The sequence below is a fragment of the Microcebus murinus genome, chromosome 6 (assembly GCF_040939455.1).
Source record: "Microcebus murinus isolate Inina chromosome 6, M.murinus_Inina_mat1.0, whole genome shotgun sequence".
Lineage (NCBI taxonomy): Eukaryota > Metazoa > Chordata > Mammalia > Primates > Cheirogaleidae > Microcebus > Microcebus murinus.
The window spans coordinates 29361067-29385788 of record NC_134109.1 but is presented as its reverse complement, the minus strand read 5'-3'; the positions used below and the strand labels follow the sequence as shown (position 1 = coordinate 29385788).

Sequence of the window (24722 nt, the reverse complement as noted above, 5' to 3'; positions counted from 1 at the left end):
TCTCTTTCATTCCTTTGTTCATCTAATCATTTTGTGTGTGTGTTTTGCCAGGTTCTGTTTTAAATGTTAGGCACTGTTTTAGGTTCAGTAATGTAACCTGTTTTAACCCCTTACCAGCCTACTTGTATATTTCAAACAAATAAACCATTTTTATATACCAGGCATTTTTTTTTTAAAGAGAGAATGCTTGTTTCTTTATTGGGCGTAGTGGCCTAAAGGAAAAGATAGTAATGGCCCCAGTTAACCTGAGTTCCTAGTCCTGGACATTCTGCTTTGAGCCAGGTGGGGCAAGGTGACAGATGCTGAGTTGGTGTTCCCTCCTGGTCCAGACTTGGTGCTGTGGACACTTAGTTTCCATTTCCTGCCCTTAGATAGTTTAGAGGCCAAGAAAGCATCATCTGAAAAAGCAAGAGGTGAACCACAGCACCACCTCCCGAACTCATTTTGGGTCCTTTAAGAAGATCCTGCCCCATCCATCTGAGATCCCACCTGTGACATCAGCAAGGCTAACATCTCATGGTCTCTTTCTTGAAAGGCTAGTGCATCAGAATTAATGGATTCATGTTTTGTTGGCTTAACAGTCATATCTTGGTTAGAAAGACAAGATTGCAGTTCTAAAAATTAAAATATTTTCCAGGACAGATTATTATGTTATTTGGAACAAAATTGGTCTCAAATCTATTGTACATTTAAGTTAGTTTTTTTGAATTTATGGAAATAAAACACAAACTGACAGCAAAGCAAAAGTAATACAAAAGGCTAGACAAGTGAAATCTTCCTTCTCCTCTTGAATATGTCTCTTTTGCTGAAGAGTAAACCTATTAAGAGTTTCTTATTTATCTAAAATTTTTCTACACATACGCAAATTTATATGTGGACATATGTATATACATACATATTTGTACATTTTAAACAAAAATATATTTACTAACTGGGTTAGCCAGCTCTTGTCATGTAGCTAATTACCACAAATATAGATGCATAACACACATTTGTTATCTCACAGTTTAGAGATATGGGTCAGAAATCTGTGCATGGCTTAACTTGAGCTCTCTGCTTCGAGACTCTCATGAAGCCACACTCAAGGCAGTCCCAGGATTAGGTCCCATCTGAAAGCTCAGCTGGGGGAAGGATCCATTTTTGAGTTTTTTTATACAGTTGTTGGCAGGATTCAGTTCTCATAAGACTGTTGGATGGGGAGCCCCAGGTCCCAGCTGGCTGTGGGCCAGAGACCACCCTCAGCTCCCTACCAGACGGGCCTCCCCATTAGGGCAACTTGCTCATTAAATTCAGTAAGGGAAAGATACTGCTAGCAAGACAGAAGTCACAATTGTAGGTGATGTCAGCACCAAAGGGACATCTTAGCACCTTTGTCATATTTTGTTGGTTAGAAGCAAGTCACCGCCCCCCTCCACATTGAGGGGGAGGGTATTATGCAAACACATAAACACCAACAGATGAGCATCGCTGGAGACCATTGTAGACGCTGTCCTCCATGCCATCTGAACACCCAATATTACTGTAGCCTATACTTCTCCATAATAGTACTCTGGAGAGGAGAATTCGCTGTGTGCTAGACAATACCTTTTGATCTTCTTGCTTTACCTTTCCTTACTCAATTCATCATTATTACCATCAAAACTTCAGGCATATCAGTGCTGGAACAGAATCCTTATTTCAGAAATTTAATTAACAGCCAAAATGAAATATGGGCCATTTGTATATTGTGGGCAAACTAAAACATTATCATCAGTAGAAGTGGGTCAGAATATATAAAATACAGTAGCTAATATTAAATAGCTAGGGGTGATAGAATAATGAGTGGCCTGCCAGCGCAGGTGTTGATCAAGGGCTCTAGCTCTGCTGGAACGCCTGCCTAGAAGACATTGCTGTGCCCGGTTAACCCACCAGTTGCTGAATAGTGGGGAGATCTCTGGTAGAGGACCCTGGAGGACCTCAGGGCAGTTTGCTGTTTACTAACCATTAAAGACATTTTAATTACTTAATAGTCAGTATGGCTAGAGCAGTCCAAACTGCCTGAATAGCAGCTTCTCTTGTTAATAGCTAACCATTATATTGCTCTTTAAACTGTATATTAATATTTGTAACACAGAGAAAGGGAGTGCAGGCGACATTGCCTGTGCCAGCATCTGAGCTCTGTTAGAGGGGCTGGCAGTACATGTCATTTACAGCTTTTTATATAAAAATCCCAGAGTATTTAGGATAATTTGTTCAAAAATATTTATTGAGCACCTACTATGTGCCAGGTTCTGTTCTAGTTGCTAGGGAGTGAACAAAGCAAAGGAACAAGGGTATAACTTGAATTGCAATGTTTACTTTCTATAATATAAACATATCCAGTAATATCTTTAATTCACAGCTTCTGAAACCTCCTGGCGTCTCCCTGTTGGACCTATGACAAACAGTCAAGTGCTGAGGCACAGTAATGACAAGGGAGATGAAGAGCAGGTCATTAAAGCATTGTCCATGATCAGAGGACATGGACAAAGGGCTCCCTGGGGCTTCACAAATTGTCTCATGTTATCCACTCACTTGCTTTAAAATTAAAGAATGAGATTCTCTCCTCTCCCCCCAATGACAGCAGATTTTGTTACTAGTTGCTGTTACTGTTTTTATCAGACTTTTAAAGCAGCTCCTCTTCCTTAATACTTCTGGGGCTGGATCAAGATATAAGCAGAAGACCAAATACCCTGTGGCTCAATATTTTAAAGACTTTAAAATGCCTGGATATTTTCAAGGTTGGAGCCAGCAGATGGGGTGGGGAGGAAGCTGTCTCCTGGCCTGCATTCTAGTCCCCTTCTTTTTCCACCCTACCCCATTCCTCTTAGGAAAGGCCAGGCACACATGCATGTGACCCAACTGTATGTCGAGACTCCACCCAAATGCCCCTTATACAGCTGCTCTTTGGTCCCCCTGAGGCCTTGGAATGTGGCATGGTCTGCCCTCCGGAGTGTGGACTCAGGGAACACTTGCTCAGGGAGTGGACGTGGGACCCTGTTTGGTAGGGAATTCCAGGGTCCTGTGACCCAGAGCTTGGTCTACAACTGTGCCCAGCAGCCATGTGTTGGCTGTAGAGCACTGGTTGAGTTGTGCCAAAAATGTAAAGGATGCACTGGATTTTGAAGACTTAATATAAAAAATAAAGGTCATAAAATATCAGTAATTTTTATATTGGTTATATGCTGACATGATAATATTTTGGATGCAGTGTTGAGTTAAATAAAATATATGATTGAATTAATTTTACTTGTTTCTTTCTACTATAGCTACTAACAACTTAAAAATGAGATATGTAGCTCGCATTTATAGTTCCATAGCATTCTATAGAGCAGCGCTGCTCTAGAAGGGGGAGCTATGGCTCTGCTAAGACACATGCCCCGGTACCTGGGGGTCCGTGCCCTGTGAAGGGGGGCAAGAGCCAGATCAGAGCCCCCTGAAGCACTAGGTCCCAGGCAGGGCCCTTCTTCCCCTATGGTAGTTTCCCTTTAAGTGATGTTGATAATTTACTTGGCCTCTAACACTCTCATGGCTAAATGGCTTCCAAATCTCACTCTTCTTTGCTCACATGTGGTTTTAGCCAAGGTAAGAAGAGAGCCCCTCCCTGCCCTGCTGTTGCCACTACCACTTTCGAACCAATATATACCAGGCATAGAAAGTAAAATTGTTCTGTATTAACAATTATCTTTGGAGAAGCTGTTATTCTTTGGGTAAGACAGAATCTAATCACTAAGCAGCTTTTCTACAGGGAGAGGGAGTCTTTTTCCCTCCCCCTTTTAGTTTGTAGAATACATTTATCTTTAGAATTGATTCTTCTAGTAGAGTGATGACGTAATGATCAGGAACTTTTTTGGGTTCAAAGGGTGAACAGTTTGCTATATGTGTTGGGGTTAATGTAAGCTTTGTTGAATTATAATACAGACATCTTCTGAGAAGAAAATTTTCTTCTCTAATCCCTACAAAAGGAAACTGTAAGTCCCTCATGACCTAAGAAATTTGTGTTTATGGTGTGTTGCTCTATGACAGCTTTAAGAATTTAAGACAAATGCTTTAGACTGTGGCTTTAGAGTTTCAACAGACACAATGACTTACTTAGGATGGTTGAGCCTCTTGCTCCTGAATAAATTTGATCTGAGCTTACAAGTAGGAAGGAGTAATGATTTAGATGTTTGAAATCTCGTTGGTTTATTGCTTCTTACTTATTGTGGCAGAGAGTGGCTAACTGTTAATAAAACTTTTTCCTTCTGGACTCATGGCTGGACCACATTACCCAGCCTCCCTTGCAGCTGGGTGTGGCCATGTGACTGAGACTGGCCAATGGGATGCTGATGAAAGTGATACATTCTTGCCCATGTGATCATCTACTCTTTCTCCTTTTCTTCCTCTGCCTATGAGATGCAGGGTATCTGGGGCAGGTGGGCATCACCTGGGAACTTGTTAGAAATGCAGAATCCTTGACTCTACCTTAGACCTGGAGAACCAGAATCTGCATTTTAACAAGATCCCCAGGTGATACTTATGCACATTAACATTTGAGGAACATGCCCTTGGAGATGATAGGGCCACCAGGTAGAAGTAGGTTGAGTCCTTGCCCTGTGGCTTAGAGGAGAGCCACCTTAGGAGCAGGCAGCTTAGATTGGCACATAAACAAGAAATCCAGTTTTATCACTATTAAGCCACTGAGATTTGGGAGTTGTTACAGCAGTTAGCCTTCCCTGGATAATATACTCACAAAGTATTTAAAGAATGTTATGTACCTATAATGTATCCCCTTCTTACCAATAAATTCTGTCCAGCAAAATGGTCATATTGTACCTCCACATCCAAAATATTTAATAAAGACTGACATTCTATATATTTCACATATATTTATAAAGGATACCAGTGAAGACTTGTGAACAATGTTAAGAAATCACCAACATTACAAAATGTTGACTGGCAAATTTGCATTCAGCCTTATATATGCTTTGTAAATTCCCCTATCTCCCTCATCTTTCCATCCTTTGCTTCTTCAACTGCCTGCTTCACTTTTCGGTAGCAGCAAGATCAAGGAGGTGAAAACTGCCATTGCTTCTGTGCTGTGGGAGGAGATCACTCATTCGCACAATCTCTATGAGAACCAAATTAAAAGATGCAGAGATAAGCATGTGTTTTCATCTCTCTTAAATCTGTTATCTTATTGTCATTTCCCTTTCTGTAATTTATTTAGGTTGACATTGATTTTTATAGCTTAAATATATAAGTAAAAATGATAAAAACATATATGTTTGTTATCACAGGGACTGTGATTATTTATGTATTTACCTGTTCATCTGTTCATTCTTAATATACAGAACAATCCACCCAGGAACCATCTGTTGTACCTATGATAGGTATAGAAAAGCCCTTAAAGATCAGCCTTGAACGTGTTAATGAGAGAGATTTACTGATTTTTTTCCCCCTATGGATCTGGACACATAAGGTCTTAACAAGATGGATGAGTTTATTGGGTATGTATTTGTATGTCTCAGTGAGCATGCTTTATCCAGTAATAGCTGTCTGTGTTGGATTGGGCACAGCCAGTATTTTAAAACCTTCATCAGAATTCCCTATATTGAGACATTTTGAATTTAAGAATCTAGGTAATTTTTCCTTGTTGGTTTAAATTACACATAGAACTAAATTAGTAAGCACCAGCATGTTTAAGCCTCGCCATTTTCTTTAATTATACACATATGTGTCCATATACACACTCATATGCATGTATGCTGTAGGGGAAAAAAAGAAAGAAGGAGAATCTGAAGGGATTTGTGCATACACACATACATATGTGCACACATACAAGAATGTATGTACATACATGCCTACACATGTGCATGAACACACAAATCCCATCAGTTTCTCTTTTTTCCAACCACTTATTGTAGAGACAACTGTACAATAAATGGCAACTTCTATTTGTTGCAAAAATCAAACAGACAAATGTCATCTACAAGAACCACCAGCCTAGTGGTCGAGAAAAGAAGATTCTTGGATGCTTTTTGCCATTGTTAATCTTTATTAGCAATAGACTAGTGTTTCCCCACAGTCCATCAAGGTGTTGAAAAGGTCAGGTACCACAGTGATAGGGATTTTACCAAATTTTAACTTTCCGTCACTTCTCATCTAAAATATCTTGGTGGTGATCTATGCTTGGATTTTTTTTTAATGAGTGGGAGGATAGTCTGATTCTGAAGTAAAAGGAGAAGGAGCCACTTGTCCTCTGTCTGGTTTCTATTGTAAAACGTCATAGTCTGATAGCACATCTTGACTTCATTGTTACCTTTAGTGGTGTAGAAGAGGAAACAGTAAATAACACCAAGAAGTGTGAGTTCCATTAGCCTAACCTTTCATACTGAAATATGAATTATTAACAGCAAATACTTTACATGCAGTTTCTTATTTAATCCTTACAACAACTCTATGAGATAGGTACTATTATCCTACCATCTCCTGGAGGAGGAAACTGAGTCACAGAGAAATTAAGTAACCTGCCCAGCATCTCTTAGGATTCTAACCCAGGTCATCTGGCTCCAGAAGCTGGGCTCTTCGCCACACTGATGTACTGCAGCATTGATGAGCTTGCCATGCCTCGTGGCCTTTCCCTAAGGTGTTGCATTTCGTGATTCTGGATCTGGCTAACTCGTTTAAAATATGGAAGTTTCTCAAAGATTCAGACTGCTAGGGGAATACAAAAATGGCTCATTGGCAGGGTGGGGCTTCCAAGGAAATCAATTTCATTCCCTTCCTAATGGGCTATGCTAGTTTGCAAAAATCAAGAACTGTGATGATTTAAGATGCATTTGAACTCTTTCAGATTTCCATAGAACCTCACTCAGCAGTCCTTTTGAGATGATGTCATAGTTCTTTTGTGTACGCTAGTAATGCCTTTTAGAGGAGGAAGCCAACGGATTTTACAATGTTATCCTTATAACACCCTTGAGGCTTAGTGAGTGGTATTTAGTTACTGTTTAGGGGACTATAAAAATTAGGTTGTGGTTTTTAAAGTTTATTTTTATGCCAGCAAGAACTAGTACACACACCCTTCTATGCATATATATATAACTTATATTCTGTATTATATTATTGTGTATATAGCCATTCCCCCAGCATTGGTGGGTGTAACTCAGGTGGCAGTCTGCTGCCTCCCTCCTAATATTTTGCAACTACCATCAATTGTGATGCTTATTGCACTTTAAAATGTTAACTTTTTAAATATATGAGAAGTTAGCAATTTGGCATTAGATCAGCATCCTCGAGGCCCATTCACAAGCTCAGTGGTTTTTGTTGAGTGCCAACTATGTGCTGAGTACCAACGTTACAGCAGTGACCAAAACAGCCTCTTCACTTGAGGACCTGACTGTCTAGTGGGGGAACCAGAGAGGAAACAAATGTATCATCTACCAGGTGGGTGTAAGTGCTTCTTACAAAAAAATAATGTAGGTTGAGGTATGGTGACATTTCAGCAGAGGCCCACGTGAGCTCTCTTCCCAAGTCTCTCACCTCATCCCAGGCATTTCTTGCTCTAAAGCAGCGATTCTCAACCGGGGGTGAGTGTGTAAGAGCTGGAGACATTTTCTGCAATGTCTGGAAAGTTCACAATATCTGGAGACATTTTTGGTGGTCACGCTTCAGAGGAGGGTGCTACTAGCATCTAGTGGGTAGAGACTGGGGATGCTACTAGCATCCTGCAATGTACACGACAGCTGCTCATGACAGAATGATCTGGCTCACGATGTCAATAGTGCCAAGGTAGAGAAAACCTGTTGTAAAGCCACAGTGCTCAGGGGTCCAGCCGATTTCCCCAGGCGGGCATGGAAAGGTAAACTCAACTCCCTTTCCCCTGGGATCCCTTTCTCTGGCCTATGAGAGCCTATGCTGTGGCCTATGTCTCGGTGACAGAATTGTTTTCTGCAGAACATCAGTGATAACGGCAATATCAAGATGCCGCCTTCATCCTTTGAGTTGCCAAGGATGTTTGCCGATAAGATGTGCATTCAGGGAGAGAGCTGTCATGACATGACATGTTTTGTCCGTGACACATTTTTTTTTAGTCTCTGTGCATTTAACCTCATCAACTTGAATGGGTGAGGGACATTTCAACAGGATCTGTCTATCAGGGCTTGGGGCCTGTCTCATGAATTTCATTTAAAAGTACTTGATGACCCCAAGATCTTTGGTTAAAATAGCCTCTTCCTCCCCTTACGGCTGTGGCTCCAAAGATGAAAAATTGACTCCTTTTTCAAAACACTTCATACTTCTCTCCTTGGTATCCTCTTGATAATTGGTCCTCAGCTGCCAGGATTTCCCATCCACAGAGTGATTTGAGAGGATGTTTAGGCCAGCTGTAAAAGGAAGATACCCTCTTAGATTTGCAGGACCACAGCCTTTCCTGCAGTATGAAGAACGTGCTAGAAGACCTCTTTCCGGCTCAGACAGTGTGGGGGCAGGGGCATTGTGGTGGCTTCTCCCTGCAGATGGCTCTTCAGCCCCTGTGCTCCTACACGCCTCTGCTTTATTGAGGCAAGACCATGCAGGGCTGCCAGGCACCCTGATGCAGAAGCAAATGTGATTCTTGGGAACTGGCTCTGAGTCTCCCAGCCACAGGCAGGGCAGCTCAGGAGTAAGCCTGAGAAGGGGGTCTCAGAAAAAATCATTTTTGTTTGAAACTCCCCAGAATATCCCATGTAATTCAACTCTTAAGGATCCCTGGAAACGCCACTCACCATCCCAGTAACTAGCCAAGCCTAGAGTAGACCTATCAGGGTGCATGGACTGTCTTATAAGGCTTGTGTCCTGGTGTACCCCTCCTGTGGGCCAGGAGCCTCCCCAACTGCCCACAGGTTGGAAGAGACTTGGTGCCTGGATATGGCTTTAGGTGACCCATCCACCTGTCAGAGCTAATCACCCATGGGATGGCATGGCTGTGAGGCTTAGGGTCACAGTGTCAGAAGGCGGCGAATTTGGCAGCTGGTAGCCCTCAGAGAGGCCCTTGTGCAGAATAGACCTATTAACCATTTTTCCCACTGGATATGAAATGGAAAGGGATACAGGACATTCAACTATCATACAGTTTGGAAAGCAGGTGGCCCACTGAGCCTTCGGGTCCCAGGCAGGCCTGTTCTTCGTGGAACACATGAAGGGACTGATGTACCCTGCCATGGAGCTCTTCAAATTGTGGGAGAGAGACTGTACGAGTGTTATGGAACGGCCAGTCTCCAAGCGGAACTTCTTTGTTACTGCAATTATAAAATACTATTCAGCTTTAAGAAACAATGGTGATATAGCACCTCTTGTATTTTCCTGGATACAGCTGGAACCCATTCTACTAAGTGAAGTATCTCAAGAATGGAAAAACAAGCACCACATGTACTCACCAGCAAATTGGTATTAACGGATCAACTCCTAAGTGGACATATAGGAAAAACATTTATCGGGTGTCGGGCGGGTGGGAGGGGGTAGGAGGGGATGGGTATATACAAACATAATGAGTGAGATGTGCAATGTTTGGGGGATGGTCACACTTGAAGCTCTGACTTGAGGGGGGAGGGAGGGCATGGGCAATATACATAACCGTAACATTTGTACCCCCATAATATGCTGAAATTTTAAAAAAAAAATGTTTTCCTGGCAATTTCTCTGTTTTGACCAAGAGTCTTTCCCCAGAAATCATTCTCTCCATCCTCGAAGAACCCTGGATAATTGTCTCCTCCTGTTTGCCAGTTTCATGACGTGCACCTGGCATGCTTGTGTTCAGGTTAAACATTCCAGCATCAGAAAGCAGCAGCAAATCAAGGCAAGAGAGGATGTCTCAGCACACTGTAACTTCTGGAATTTTCAGTTAGTCATACTTGAGTTTTATAGCCTCCACACTAAAATCAACTTTTGTTTTTAATAGAGGGAAAGTAACATGGTTGTAACCCATGGTGTCTATACTGACTCGCTTCATTCATTCCCACGTTGAACAAAACGTTATTGAGCACATGTTATGTTCTAGGCACGGGGCTGGGCTGGCCCTGTGGGAAACGTCAAGATGAAATAAGATGTGTTCCTCCTCTCAAGTAAGTTTGAGTTTGAGTGGAATGGAGAAGATCAGACATTGGTTTAGGAGAGTGTAAACTACTCTGGAGAACAGCAGTTTGGAATGAAGTGAGCAGTGCACAAATGAGTGCTCTAGCCAGTGAGACAGGATTAGACAGAGGTTCCTCCAGGGTGGGGACTGGGCTGAGTATCCCCAGATTCCCAGGGCCGGCCCCGTGCCCCGGCCCCGTGGCTGGTGTGTGCTGGTCCCCACTCCTCCGTGATCTGGGAATGAATGCACCCTCAGCCCATGTGGTTTGGGTAACTGAGTCTGTCTCAATGCTGTGAAGTATCCCTGAGACATGCCCTTCCTTGCTCCCCCGCTTCTTCCTCTTTACCGCTTCTTCCTCTTTACCGCTTCTTCCTCTCCATCGCAGGCCTTGTTGGAAGGACGTGGAGTCCTGTGGGAGGAGCTCTCTGTTGAAAACAAAAGCAATAACTTCCCAGTGGTGAACCTCATGGGGAACCCCAAGTTCCTGTGCAGATTTTTCTAACCCACCCCTTAGTTACAATGAGGCAGAATTTGTCTGGGGCGAGGGGATGGTCCCATAACAGCAAGATATATCCATTGTTTTCAAGCAGTCCTTGGGAGAGAGAAGCACGCGTTTTGGAGAACCATATTTGAGGAACCTGAGAAGATGATATATTGTCCCTTCTCCCACCCAGCCGGGGGTGAGATGACATGCTTCTCCATGTACTCTGGGGGTCTCTATGAGAAGGGGAGAATGGGATTCTGCTCACTTCTTACATTTGCCGAAGCTAGAACCTGCAGACCTGCTCTGGCACCTTCAGAGCAAGGGGGAAAGACCCCAGAAATAGATGCCCACAGGAGGTGGGAGGGTTTCAGTGGGGCACACTGAGCCCACTGAGCATATGGCTGTGTCCTGTTTCCACTGGCATGCCTTTACCCGCATAATAGATACACTCGCCTCTTTCTTTGCTGCCAAGTATAAGCAAAGAGCAAGCCCGAAGCCTCTGGGAGTTCAGGCAGCTAGGAAGTGAGGCAGGCGGCCGGGGAAGAGCGAACTTAGGGCTGGGAACTGTGATGAGTAATGAAAATATTTGAATCTGCCAAAATAGAAAGAGTATTTTAAACCAAGAAAGATGTTAAACCAGGAGAGGCTGAAAATATAAAGTGCACTAATCTTATCTGTCTCCGTGAACTTTTGCACACACACAGTCTTGCCTGGATAACCTTCATTCAAGTCGAGGCACCAAGCATTCCACCACCCCAGAAGTATCCCTTGTGTCAATATCCCTGTCCAGTCAATATCTCCCCAAGATAACCTTCATTCTGACTTGTATCCATCGATTAATTTTGCCTATTCTTGAACTTGACATAAATGAAATCATTTAGCATGTACTTTGTTGTGTCTGGCTTCTTCCCTTCAACATAGTGTTTGTGACATTTATCCAAGTGGTTGCACGTATCAGTTATTTTTTTTTCTTTTTTAATGCTGTATAATTCCATAGCACAAATAAGCCACAATTTCTGTATCCATTCACCTGTTGAAGGAAAACTGCTGTGAACATCCCTGTGCATGTCTTTTGGTGGATGTAGGCATCACGTCTCCTAGACAGAGATCTAAGATTGATTGGAATGATGAGTTCCAGAGGCCGCATAGGAAGGCCTGTCTGTAGCTTTACACCTGATTTGTTCTATTGTTATGTCCAGTCTAGAGGGTGTTTGAAAGCAGGCAGGTTGAATGGCTCACCTGTGAGCAGGGTAAGTAGACGGTTTGCACAGGGGCAGAAGAGCAAGATGCTGGAAATATTCCAGAGGAAGTGTGATGCCAGTCCAACCAGAGATAGGGAGAGACTTGTTAAGAACAGCTTTTTACTATATCTAGGTCCAGGGAAAGCTGATAGGAAAAAAATGATTGATAAAAAGACCCAAGTCAAGGACCAGAGGGGTAGATTTAATAAATTGAAAGATTTTCAATCTGGTTTCTAGTTTTTTCCTCTAGCACAATACAATATAATTGGCCTTGGGCATATGATGGGATCTCTTAGATCCTATTTTCTCATTTATAAAATATGAAAGCTGTGCAGGGAAATTCCTAAATGGCCTTTGAGCTCTCATCATCTTGTAATTGTACCAATAATAGCTTAGTTGTAAATGACCAATTCTAGTGGTAGCAGAAAATTGCGTGGAGATTACTAAGGAAAGCCCATTGTACTTCTAGCTGTTATCTTCACATCCACGACTAGATGTTAAGGGAATATGAGAATATGTCCTTCTAGGGCTTTCCTCAGTCTAGTCACTTGCCGTTGGTCCTTCTCAGTCCATGGCTGAGCCTCTTTTCCTCCTCCCTCATTCTCTGCACCCCACCAGAGAGCACTGCACCCTGACAGCCTTCCTGACAGCCGCGGTGGCCTGTCGGTTTCCTTCCAGACTCTGGCTGCTTCAGCCACGACCCCTGCTGATCTGCCGGCTGTTCTGTCTCACTCGCTGAAAACCACATCTCAGGAATGGTTAGACATAGATTGGTGGACCATTGTCATTCATTTATTCACTTACAAAATAACTCCAGTTACAGTCACCGCAGCCAGCACCATACACACTGTGCTGTCCCCAATACTCTCCCGACGTTGTCTGTGGCCAGGGCCGCCCGGCCCCTGCCCTCCCCCGGAGGTGCCGCAGATCTCACTCTCCTTTCTTGGCTTGGGCCAAATCACCAAAACTGTCAGCAGCCCCCAGAGGACACTTCTTTCTGTATCTTACTGCATCTCCCCTAGCCTTTCAGCTCAGCAACTGGAGAAAAAAGGTCAACCCCAGGCTTTTTGATGCCTGTTAGGATTGCAAAATGACCCTCCCGCCAGGATGGGAGGGGGCTCTGGAAAGAGAAGCTGGGGCCACTGGGGGTTGCTAATTCACAGCCTACTGGGTGAAGTCCACGCTTGTGACACCTCGGAGTGCTTCCTCCATCCAAAGAGTCCCACTTCCTACAGCAGGGATACCCCTTGCCCCTCAGTCCTGGTCCCGGGGCCAGGCACATGGCCAGAGGCCAGTCATTCCTGACCTCCTCCTACTCTGAGCAGCAGTTCTAGACCTCACTGAGTTCCAGTTTGTTCTTTCTTTTAAGAGCTGCATGAAAATATCTTTACAACTTGTGTTTGTTTGCTGAAGTTTAGTTGTTTTAATAAAGAATTATATTTGTGGTAAAGTTAGAGCCAGATCAGTTTGTCTTTCTATTCTGGGTCCCTAGTTTGATATCTAGTATACACAAATATGTCAGGGAAATCCTATTGAATAAGGAGAATAGTTTTGCCAAATGCCCTGCTCAAGGCCAGGAGGTGCTGGTGCATTACTGCCACCTACTGACAAATTACCTAAATTGCAGGATCATGGACTATGCAACAAGACAGGATGTAGGTAGTGAACATCTCAGGTAATTCCACAGAATTTTTTTAGAGGAGAAAGGTCTTCTTAATTTCTATAAATAGTCCAGCCTTTCAGACTTAGAATAGTTCTGCACTTATGGCAGTGCTCTCATAGATCAAGAAAAAAATTGATATTATCCAATCTCGGGGAAAGTCCCTCAGGTTTGTCGTTATCCGTAAATTATAGTCTCTGGACTTTTATGTACCACATTTCATCATGTGGGACCCAGCACATATTTATGATCTGGTGAAAACTAAGGGAAGAATTGTCATAAAAATACTCAGAAGATTATAAAACAGAAATCTGGCCCAAGGCAATTTCTTTGGAAAAGGAAGAGCTGCTTTGAGAAACAAAAATAGACAAATGAGCCCCAGCATTGGAACAGATTATTCCAAAAATTATGAGCAAAGGTCTTTGTTCCTATTATGCAAGTTTATCTGCTCTGCTCCTTCTCAATGGCTGAAATGCATGCCTAATCTGCATATGAGTGCCAGCCCCAGGTGTGGTGGGCATGCTGGGATTCCTAAAATTCAGCTGGCTTGGTTAAAGAGAGCTATCGGGCTAGATTTCATGCTTCAACAATTTCTACCCACCCACCCTGGGCTGGCAGGCCCTGCTCAGTTTATGATAGTGCCTGGCACATGGTAGGTCAAGTGTTTGTTAAACTAGCACATATTCCCAGCAGGTACACGCAGCAGCACTCCTAATGAGCAGTAGCATGGCCCCATGGCAGGGACAGGAAAGGCAAGCCTCCTCTGAGCCCCCACTAACATACAGAGCATGACTGTAATCACAAAAGAGGCAGAGAATGCTCAGCCAAATATTTGCGTTGACCCCTTTCAGTGCCAATTTTGTATGACTTGGATGTCCCCTCCCTTGTTGTACTATTACCTCCATATTTGACAGTGCTATAATTTTAGGTTGGTTGTGAATTGAGTCAGCTCATGTAACAGAGATTCCCAAACTGTGGTCCCAGAACCAAGAGGATGGGCATCCCCTGGAAACTTCTTAGAGATGCAGATTCTTAGCCTTTCTGATAGGTAGCCTTTCTTACTTTCATTTAGAAAATCTCAGTCTCAGTCATTATAGGCTCAATTGGCTATCATGGGAAGTTCTGTCTCAGAAATGCCCTCAGATCTATGTGGCTGAGGTATATTGCAGTTCATTATCAATTTCAAAAATTGAAAATTCACCCCATGTATCTTAAATAGCCAAGGTAGCCAGAGTATATGTTATAGTTTAAATGTGTTTCCAAAAGTTCATGTGTTGGAAACTTGGTTGCCATTGTGGATGTAGGGCTGAGAAGTGGGCCTTTGGGTTAATGCCTTTTTTGCAGGAGTGGGTTGGTTATCTCAGGAGAGGGCTCCTGGTCAAAGGGTAAATTTGGCTGCCATTCTTTCCCTGTCTCATGCACTGGCTTCTACCTTCCCTCTTCCACTGTGAGATGACTCTTGCCAGGTGCTGGGGCCATGCTCTTGGACTTCCCAGCCTCCAGAACCATGAGAAATAAATTTCTTTTCTTTATAAATTTACCCAGTCTTGGGTATTCTGTTATAGCAGCACAAATGGACTAAGGCAGTATAAGAAAGCTCCTCTGCTGGCCAGGTGCAGTGGCTCATGCCTGTAATCTCAGCACTTTGAGAGGCCAAGGTGGGGCAATCACTTGAGCCCAGGAATTAGAGACCAGCCTGGGTAACATGGCAAAACACCATCTCAATAAAAAATTAAAAAATTAGCCAGGCATGGTGGCATATGCTTTTAGTCCCAGCTACTTTGGAAGCTGAAGTGGGAGGATCTCTTGAGCTCAGGAGTTTGAGGCTGCAGTGAGCTACTGCACCCCAGCCTGGGCAACAATGTCAGACCCCATCTCTAAAATAAATAAATGAACAAAAAGCTCCTCTGTTATAATTCTCTACCTCTATTTGTATTCATGTACTCTCTTAATTCTGGAAAGCCTGGAGAGGGTATGAGAATAGGAACTTGTCATTGTAATATATCCCTTTAGTGTCTCTACAATGTTGCTTTAATTAAAGTACTTTGCTTTATTTGTCCCCCTTTAATTATAATTCACATCATAGAAAGCTATTGCTGGGACTTTTGGGTTAGTTCAGTGTGGGAAATGGGATTTCCTATCCTTGACCTTCACGTCTACTAGGTAAGTAGCAGATGAAATAATTTTTGTTGCTGGGTGGTTATTATGCCACAGGGGCAAGTAATATCTATTACCTGATATCTTGATTCAGGCTTTCATAATTGCTGTGCAGACAGTGTTCAAAGCCTGATCCTTCCTGACCATAAGGAGCTGACAGGACACTCATTTTTTTGTCATCATTCAGAGCTCTGCAAAGGAGCAAATTGCTTATTACTTAAATGTGTTACCTTTGAAGAATAAAAAAATGAATTGATACTGCTGGTATTTGAGCCCCCCTAGTGTAGGGACGGGGGGAAACCCATGTGTGCCACAGACCTTAGCAGGACTAAGCTGGTTCCTTCTGTCCCGTGTGCTGTATACTGATCTGCAGTGTGAGGAGTGAAACCTCTTCAACCAGATTTGGATGATGGATATTTTCTTAAAAATACCTTGATGATATGGTAAAATAACCAGGTTCTCTATAACCTTGAATACCAGTAAGCTTTTTCTTTATAGTCCTAGTATTGCATGAGAGGTTTTTGTTTGTTTGTTTGTTTTGGGTTTTTAAGCAGCATTTGAGTGCCTTCTATGTGCCTAATACCGGGAGGAATAGTAACTCAAATGACAATTATTAGAGTTACTAACGTGTCCTTATTACACAAGTGTGAGTATACAATGGCATCAGTAAAAATGATTATCAGTAATGAATGTGTATATACTCACAGATTATAAAGTGTCTAATTTACTACAAAAAGGAAAGTAAAATCACTTATATTTGTTGCTTTCTTGTCCTTATTTTGCATTATGGTTCAGTTTGGATTTTGACCACAATTCAGAAATGAAAACTATTCTTTCCATAATGAAATCAGGTGTGGGTTTTTTTCTATTTTTTTTTCTTTATAAAATATGTAGCTTATACATGTATATATATTTTTTAAATTTTATTTTAGAATGCTACAGGGGTACAAACATTTTGGTTACATAAAACACTTTTGCACAGTTTGAGTCAAACTTATAAGTGTGGCCCATCACTCAGATAGTGTGCATTATACCCATTAGGTGTGAATTTATCCATCCCTTCCATCCCTTTCCCACCTGCTTGATTTCTGATGAATGTTATTTACATATATCCACATAAGTGTTGATCGATTAGTTGTAATTTAATGGTGAGTACATGTGTTTGTTTTTACATTCTTATGATACTTCACTTAGAAAATTGGTCTCCAGTTCCGTTCCAGATTAATATAAGATGTATTAGTTCATCATGTTTTTATGGCTAAGTAGTACTCTATAATAAACATATACCACATTTTATTAATCCACTCATATATTGTGCACTTGAGTTGTTTCCACATCTTTGCAATTGTGAATTGTGCTGCTATAAACATTCACATGTAGGTGTCTTTTTTATAGAATGCCTTTTTTTCCTTTTGAGTAAATACCCAGTAGTGGGATTGCTGGATCAAATGGTAGATCTACTTTTAGTTCTTTGAGATATTTCCATACTACTTTCCATAGAGGTTGTACTAGTTTGCAGTCCCACCAGGAGTGTATGAGTGTTCCTATGTCTCCACATCCACACCAGAATTTGCTTTGTGACTTTTTAATAAAAGCCATTCACACTGAGATACAGTGATATCTCATTGTGGTTTTGATTTTGATTTCTCTGATGATTAGAGATGTTGAGCATTTTTTCATATGTTTGTTGGCCATTAGTCTACCATCTTTTGAAAAGTTTCTGTTCACCTATTTTGCCCAGTTTTTAATGAAGTTGTTTGATTTTTTTTTTTTTTTGCTAATTTTCTTTAGTTCTCTATAGATTCTAGTTATCAGCCCTTCATCAGATGTATAGCATGAAAATATGTTCTCCCATTCTGGAAGTTGTCTACTCATTCTAATGATTGTTTCCTTGGCTGTGCAGAAGCTTATTAATTTGATGAAGTCCATTTATTTATTTTTGTTGTTGCTGTGATTGCTTTTGGGGTCTTCTTCATAAATTCTTTGCCTAGACCAATGTCTATAAGAGTTTTTCCAACATTTACTTCTAAAATTCTTACAGTTTCATGCCTTAGCCTTAAGTCTTTTATCCGTTGTGCATTAATTTTTGTGAGTGGTGAGAGGTGCAGGTCTTGTTTCAGTCTTCTACACATGGCTATCCAATTTTCCCAGCACCATTTATTGAATAGGGACTCTCTCCCCCAGTGTATGTTTCTGTCTGCTTTGTCAAAGATCAGATGGCAATATGTGGATGGTTTTATTTCTGGGTTCTCTGTTCTGATCCATTTATCTATGTGTCTGTTTTTGTGTCAGGCAAATGCTGTTTTGTTTACTCTAGCTTTGTAGTATAGCTTGAAATCTGGTAAATGGATGCTTTGTGATTTATTCTTTTTGCTTAAAGTTGCTTTGGCTATACAGGGTCTTGTCTGGTTCCATACAAAGCTTTGAATTAGTTTTTCTAGATCTGTGAAAAATGATGTTGAAATTTTAATAGGGATTCCATCGAATCTGTAGATCACTTTGGGTAGCATAGACATTTTAACAATGTTGATTCTGCCTATCCATGAGCATGATATGTTTTTCCATCTGTTTATGTCCTCTGCTATTTCCTTCCTCAGTGTTTCATAGTTCTCCCTATAGAGGTCTTTCCTCTCCCTAGTTAAATTTATTCCTATGTCTTTTATTTTCTTTGTTGCTATTGTGAAAGGTATTTAGTCTTTGATTTGGTTCTCAGACTGTTGTTGGCATATATGAATGCTAGTGATTTGTGTACATTGATTTCGTTCGAGGCCTGCTGCTCTCCTGTCAATTCCCATGACCAAGTCCCGCTATGCTCTAGGGGTGAAGCACCTGGCTTCAAGTTCTGGGTACAGGTCTGGGAAGCCACAAGTCAGTCCACTCCCTCCCCAGCCCAGTGTAGACTGGTGTGGTTCACCTGAGAGTTCAGGATGGCTTTAGCTGTTGCCTGATTCCCCCCAGCACCTGTCGTCTACTGCAACGGCTCTGCACAGACTCCAGGCGGGTCCCTGTCTGAGTAGTAGGAGGTCTGTGGGGGTGGTGGGAACCATCTTGCAGTTCAGTCCACACCACGCCAGCAGGGCAAGCATGACGCTCCCATGCTGTATTCTATTGTTCCCCTCTGTTCTCTGATTTTGTTATATGATCACCCGCCACCTGTTTTTCCACACTGTGTGCTCCATGTTGCTTCTCTGTGGATTCACAATGCAGCTTCAGGGGCGAGCGATCCATATGTAGGCAGCTGCCTGCGCCTTTCACTTCCTTACTCGGGAGCAGCAAGCTGGCAGGATGCCTCTGGTCTGCCATTTCTTTCCTCCTATAGCTTATATTTTATATTAACTCCAACAAAACACATTTTAAAATGCTACCTTGGTGCTGGAGGTACAAAACAATAGCACTGTGGCTTTGTAATTCACTGAAAGAGAGATGGTGGACAGGGTATTCTAGGAAACTGCTGACGGAAATAATTGTCCATACCAAAAGTCATGTGGAAACTTGGTCTAGATGAGAGCAAATTAAAATACGGATGATGTTTTCAAAGAAGCTAGGAATAAGTCAGGCAAGTGCACATACTATTTTAGATAAGGTTAGCAGCAATTTTCTAGTATATAAGAGGGAATATCCATTGTGGGGAAAATGCCAATGACTATTTTTGGTTAAAGTTTGGAATGGGCAGGATTTGGCAGAACTTTACAAAATGTGTCTTAAAGCACTTTGAGAAAACATTTAGCATTGTCATTGATGACATCTCTTGTTTAGGTCATATATGAGTGAAAGAAAGTATAATGTAGTGTCCATGTCCCACCCTAAGCTAGCACCTTCTTCAACCATGGGATAAGGTCCCTATAACATTTTACAGAGACCACACAGGTCAAAAGCAGATGCTTATGCAGTTGTGACTTTTGAAATACATTCTTCCTAGCCTTCAGATATGCTATTAATTACAGATTTAAAAAACCCTCTTCTATTTGATCTGATAGAATAGCCTTACTTCATGTCACCTTAAAATGAGGTCAAGCTAAGTACTGCAAGATATAAAATATTCAACGGCTGTTCTCCATTTCTGCTGGGACAAAGAAAGACTGGCTTAGGTAATTGCATTGTAATGCTCAAATCTGGCTGAATTGCTTCTATCCCTGCAAACCTCTCTTCTCTCTTTTATGTTTGCAACCATACATCTCTTCTGCATGTATATATAAGACCCAGTGTAGCCTCGTGTATAATTTTGTATGATTGATAGACTGTGGGTCTGGCCTAGAACTTACATTGTAGCTCCATAAATTATCCTAATAATATAGGCATAACTGCAGGTACATTTTTATATCTGTTTGGTTCTGCAGTGGTTTTATCATTCATTCACTGAGAGCAATTATTAATCTTCAACCCCAAGGCAGGACACACAGTTCTGATTTGATGCACAAAAAGTACATCAGCCTACAAGACAGTGGGGGGACAGTATCATTGAAAGAACATGAGCAATACGCTAACCCCAAAAGCAGGGAGGGGCACATGCAGCAAGTGGAGAAAGAGATACTGCAGAGAAGTTTAAAAACAAAGAAGAAGAAAAGAAAATATCAAAGCAAATATGCTTACGTCTTAAATTAGATGCAAGGAATTCTTTTTCCTTCTGTGAATCTGAGCTGTCTCTATGTGACCGTAGGTGCCTTCAGGAGGAAGGAGCATGGTATGCCTTGGGTACGACGATTATTCATCTTGGAAGATGTAGTTGCTTGTGTTGGTTCTACTCAGGGTAAATATTCTAGATGCTTTATACACAAAAGCCTAATGATATGCCATTTAGGAGATTGTTTACTAGCAGTCTGCACATTTAAAGTCTTTTTTAGCAGTTTGAACCTTCTGTAGTTTCTGTAACACTAGATTCCAAGATTTGCTTTCGACTGGACTTTTCTAATTAAAAGCAAATTTATTGTCCCTACACCTTGTCTCTACTTAGCTCAACCTTATACGCCCTCTGAGGCTTTCTCAGATGTTATTTGTCCTTCAGGAAGTTTCTTACAGGCAGAAACTGGACCTCATTCATCTTCTTATCTTTTACAGTGTTCTCCACAAATATTTATTGGCTAAATGAATAATGTGATTTACAGAGCCTGTGAGGCTTACAAATACCTTCTTTAAACTATTTAGTAAAATGATAAGGGTACCAGCATTTAGTGATTTCCTGTTTATATAGCAAAGGTATTTTACATTCACACACAAACACACACATACACACCCAGAGAGAGAGAGAGAGAGAGACAACAAATCCAACCCAATGAACTACTTAAGGGAAACCATTAAAATGATATATTTGTTGAGGGTTACTGAGTTTATAGTTAATTTTTGCTTTCCCCTAAATATATGTTATACTCATTATGTAATAGCTACAAGTAAACTACGACCATTTTTATACCTATCATGGACATTCTAGATCTAGAAATACTTTGAAGCAAAAGGCAGGAAGGGGGACTTGGGCATATTCCTTTATATATTAAATAGTTATTCTTGGGTCTCTTATGGAGTAGATGCAAAAATGTCAAATTTGCCTTTCTGTCATTTGGCAAAGTTTATTATTTGCTTAAGCACAAAGGGATACATGTTTTTATCCAACTGACAAAAAGTACTATTTATGCAAATATAAAATTCTGTTAAGTGCATTTATATGTGTATTCCTATCTGAGTATTTCTATAAATGACATGCTTTATTTTTTGACAAGTCAGATCCTATCAAAGTGCCCTCATAGAAAACTCTTCATAATAATAATGATTATATGTGAGGCCATTCAATAACAAATTTATTTCAATCAGTATTTAATATTACAAAATGACAGTGTGACAAATGAAGGGATAGCACATGGTTAGTGTATAGTGTAAACTACTTGGACTGGATTGTGAAGTACACATAAATGATCCCCACGAATGAAATTGTAGTCATTATAAATAATAAAAAAATTATCATCTGAACATAATGTTTTTATTTATCAACCACTTTCCAAACAATTATGTCACTGATCTTCAAAACAGTCCTGTGTGTAGTATCATCTCTTTTGCATACACAGAGGAATTGAGCCTCTAAGAGGTGATTGGCTCCCCCACGTTGAGGCATCTGGCGTGAAGGGTGTTAGTGATTTGAGTCCTGTACTTCTGACTCCAAAGCCTATGGCTGGAGATGTCTGTCAAGCCAACTGTCCCCACTCTTTCACATACCAAAGCAGACCTCACCACCTGATCTCATTTCTTTCTCACTAAACCAGATGGAGCCCAAGAATCCTTCTCAACATAGACAAAATCTGCTCTCCTAACATGTGTTCTTTCTATGTGTATTTTGCTGGGCATTCATGCAGATAAAATCCAGCCAGAGTTTGCATAAGCACTGAGTGGTACATCACCAACTTCCCTAACATGAGCCTGCAAATTGCCTTTGTTTGAAGGAGGCAGATTTTTTTCATCCATTTATCTTCTCCAGGAATTTTGGTCTGTCTCTTTTGGGAGTGAGGAGTGTTCTGCTAAGCATCTGCTTCCTTTATTTCTTATTGCACAAGAACTTCGGTCTAATTGGCCAACCTTGAGTGTACTGGGGTGACCTATTTCTGTCTAGAATAATAAAAACATTCCAGATGACTGATGCCTTTTATTGGGGACAATTTGACCTGATTCTAACCCTCCTGCTCTGCCTGCCAAGGAAGATGACCACTGCAGGTCTTAGTGCCGACCTCTTTTTATTTCATCTACATTGTTTTTCCATTTTTCTTGCAAAAATAGCAGGCTCGTCCAAGTGCCTAGCTACTATGGCAATAAGTGCTATTTAAATAGATGCCGAATGCATGTGTCCCAGCTTAAATGAGTCAGTGGAAGCAGTTGTGGGATCTGATTGCATAAATGCATGGGAATGATGTCTGTCTCGGGGGCAACAGAACTTCTTTGAGCTCTCAAGAGGACTGTGTTCAGCTGCAGAAAGGCTGATGTAATGATCACACACATTCAGGTGGAAGGGTCAGTTTCTCCCTGATGGAGAGTGTCAAAAAGTGGCCATTTAGATTTTCTGCTTTGTAACCAAAGCAAATGCCCCAGGAAAAAGAGAATGAATAGGAAAGCCCTTAAAGGCTCTAAAGGACTTTGAAAATGTAAAGCTTTATCATTAGTTTATAGTATTTATTTGCCTAAGCAAACACTCTAGCTTATTCAAATACATGTGTTGATTTTTTTAGAATCCCCAATTGACATCCAGAAACTTAGACCTCAATAAATGAACACTGCCTTACAGAATACTGCAAAATCAGAATGTTTTGAAGAAGTTGGAAAATCACACTGCTGTGTATAATTGCAAACACAAAACTTTGTTGACATAAACATGACATATTTTTCAAAGATGTCTCTATCATGTGGCTACAAGTACATCGTGCTGACTTTACCACCCTACAAAGTTCAGGGTGGTCTATTGTGGTAGCGGGTTATTAGCTCTGCCATAAACACTTGGCTTGCTTCCTTTGGCTAGATTCCTTCAAAACTGGCAATGGCCTTGAGTGTTTGCATATGCACAGAGATTTGCAGCCTTTTTTTTTTTTCTGTTTTGATAGTAGGCAAAGAAACAAGGAATAGGCTTGAAATTTCAGTGAAATCTAAATTCAACATTAGGAAGGACTCCTTGATTTTAAACATCCGCTAATATTTCCTTTAAAAATTTTTTGACGAATCCGCTCTGGCTCTAGCTCAACCCTCTTTCGCTCCCCCATTCCTCTCCTGCTCTGTTCTCTTTTCCTGCCCTCAGAGATTCCCTATCTGCTAAATGAGGGAAATGATAATAGAGTCTACCCTCATTATTCCAGATTCCATATTTGTGAATTCACTACTTGCTAAAATTTATTTGTAACCTCAAATCAGTGCTCACAGTGCTTTCATGGTCATTTCCAGACATGCACAGAGTGAAAACTTCGAGTCGCACCAAGTGCATGTTTCCAGCTGGAGTCAAACAAGGTGGCACTCCGTCCTTTGTCTCAGCCCTCATACTGTAAACAAGTGTCCTTTTCGTGGTCTACTTAGTGCCACATTTTTTACATTTTTCTTGGTAATTTTTTGTGTTTAAAATGGCCCAAGCGTTGTGCCGAAGTACCGGCCAGTGTCCTGAGCGCAGTAAGGCCACGACCTGCCTGACAGAGGAGATACACGTGTTAGATAAGCTTCATCCAGGCAGGAGTTACGGTGCCGTTGGCCATGAGTTCAATGCTAGCAACTCGACGTGTGTTAAATAAACTGTCTTTTAAACAGAAGCACATGTAAAACATCACGTATTTATCTGTTGCTGAAAACATGGCCCAGAGGCACCTAGCCCTCAATCTCCCCCAGGGACAAGGCTTCAGTATCTGCAAAGACTTCCAAGTGGAACATAATTACCAGAAGCCATCAGAGTAGCCTGTACCTACCTCTAAGGGTCATCGTAGGGATCATGTGAGACAATGTCTATAAAATGCCCAGGGCCCTGCCCTGTGCCCAGTGAGTGCCATGGCAGTCATCATCATCATCCTCACCCCCATTTTAAGTAAAAACCTGGAGAAAGAAAAAAATTACCAATAATCCCACGATTTTATCACAACAGCTTCTTTGCGTTGAGTATGCCATTCAGTCTTTATTTCCCTGCTTCACGTTTTCATAAAACCGCCTTAAAATGCATACAATGTTGAATAGTTTTTTTCCCCCACCATTCCGTCACATGTATCGCTCTGTGTTATGACACAGCCTTCATTTCTCTGGTCTTGTTGACTGAAAGTGTTGAAAACTTTCTTCCTGGGATGACTTGAGAGCAGCCCTTTTCAAGTATAAGTCTGACTTAATCTCTCGCAACACTGACAAGCCTGAAAATTCTGTGATCATTGGAAAACAGAACTCTCTCTGAGCAACAGAGAGGAGACTCTTACCGAGCAGAGGAATTTATCATGCAACCTTTTTCTCTCCAGTGGAAAACTGAGTGTTTTAAGTCAGAGGATTTGGGTTGTTATTCAGTGGAACAAGGTGCTCAAGGAATGACAAAGGAAGAGTAATTCCGATCTTAGGAGAGCGATGGTCTAATTCAAGGGTTGACAA

General features: G+C 41.4%; 1 protein-coding gene across 5 annotated transcripts in view; it reads left to right on the top strand.

Annotated features, from left to right (window-relative positions):
- RGS6 (regulator of G protein signaling 6) overlaps window positions 1–24722 on the top strand; it is a 520723-nt gene that overhangs the window by 193578 nt on the left and 302423 nt on the right. The gene's annotated exons all lie outside the window — the stretch shown is intronic.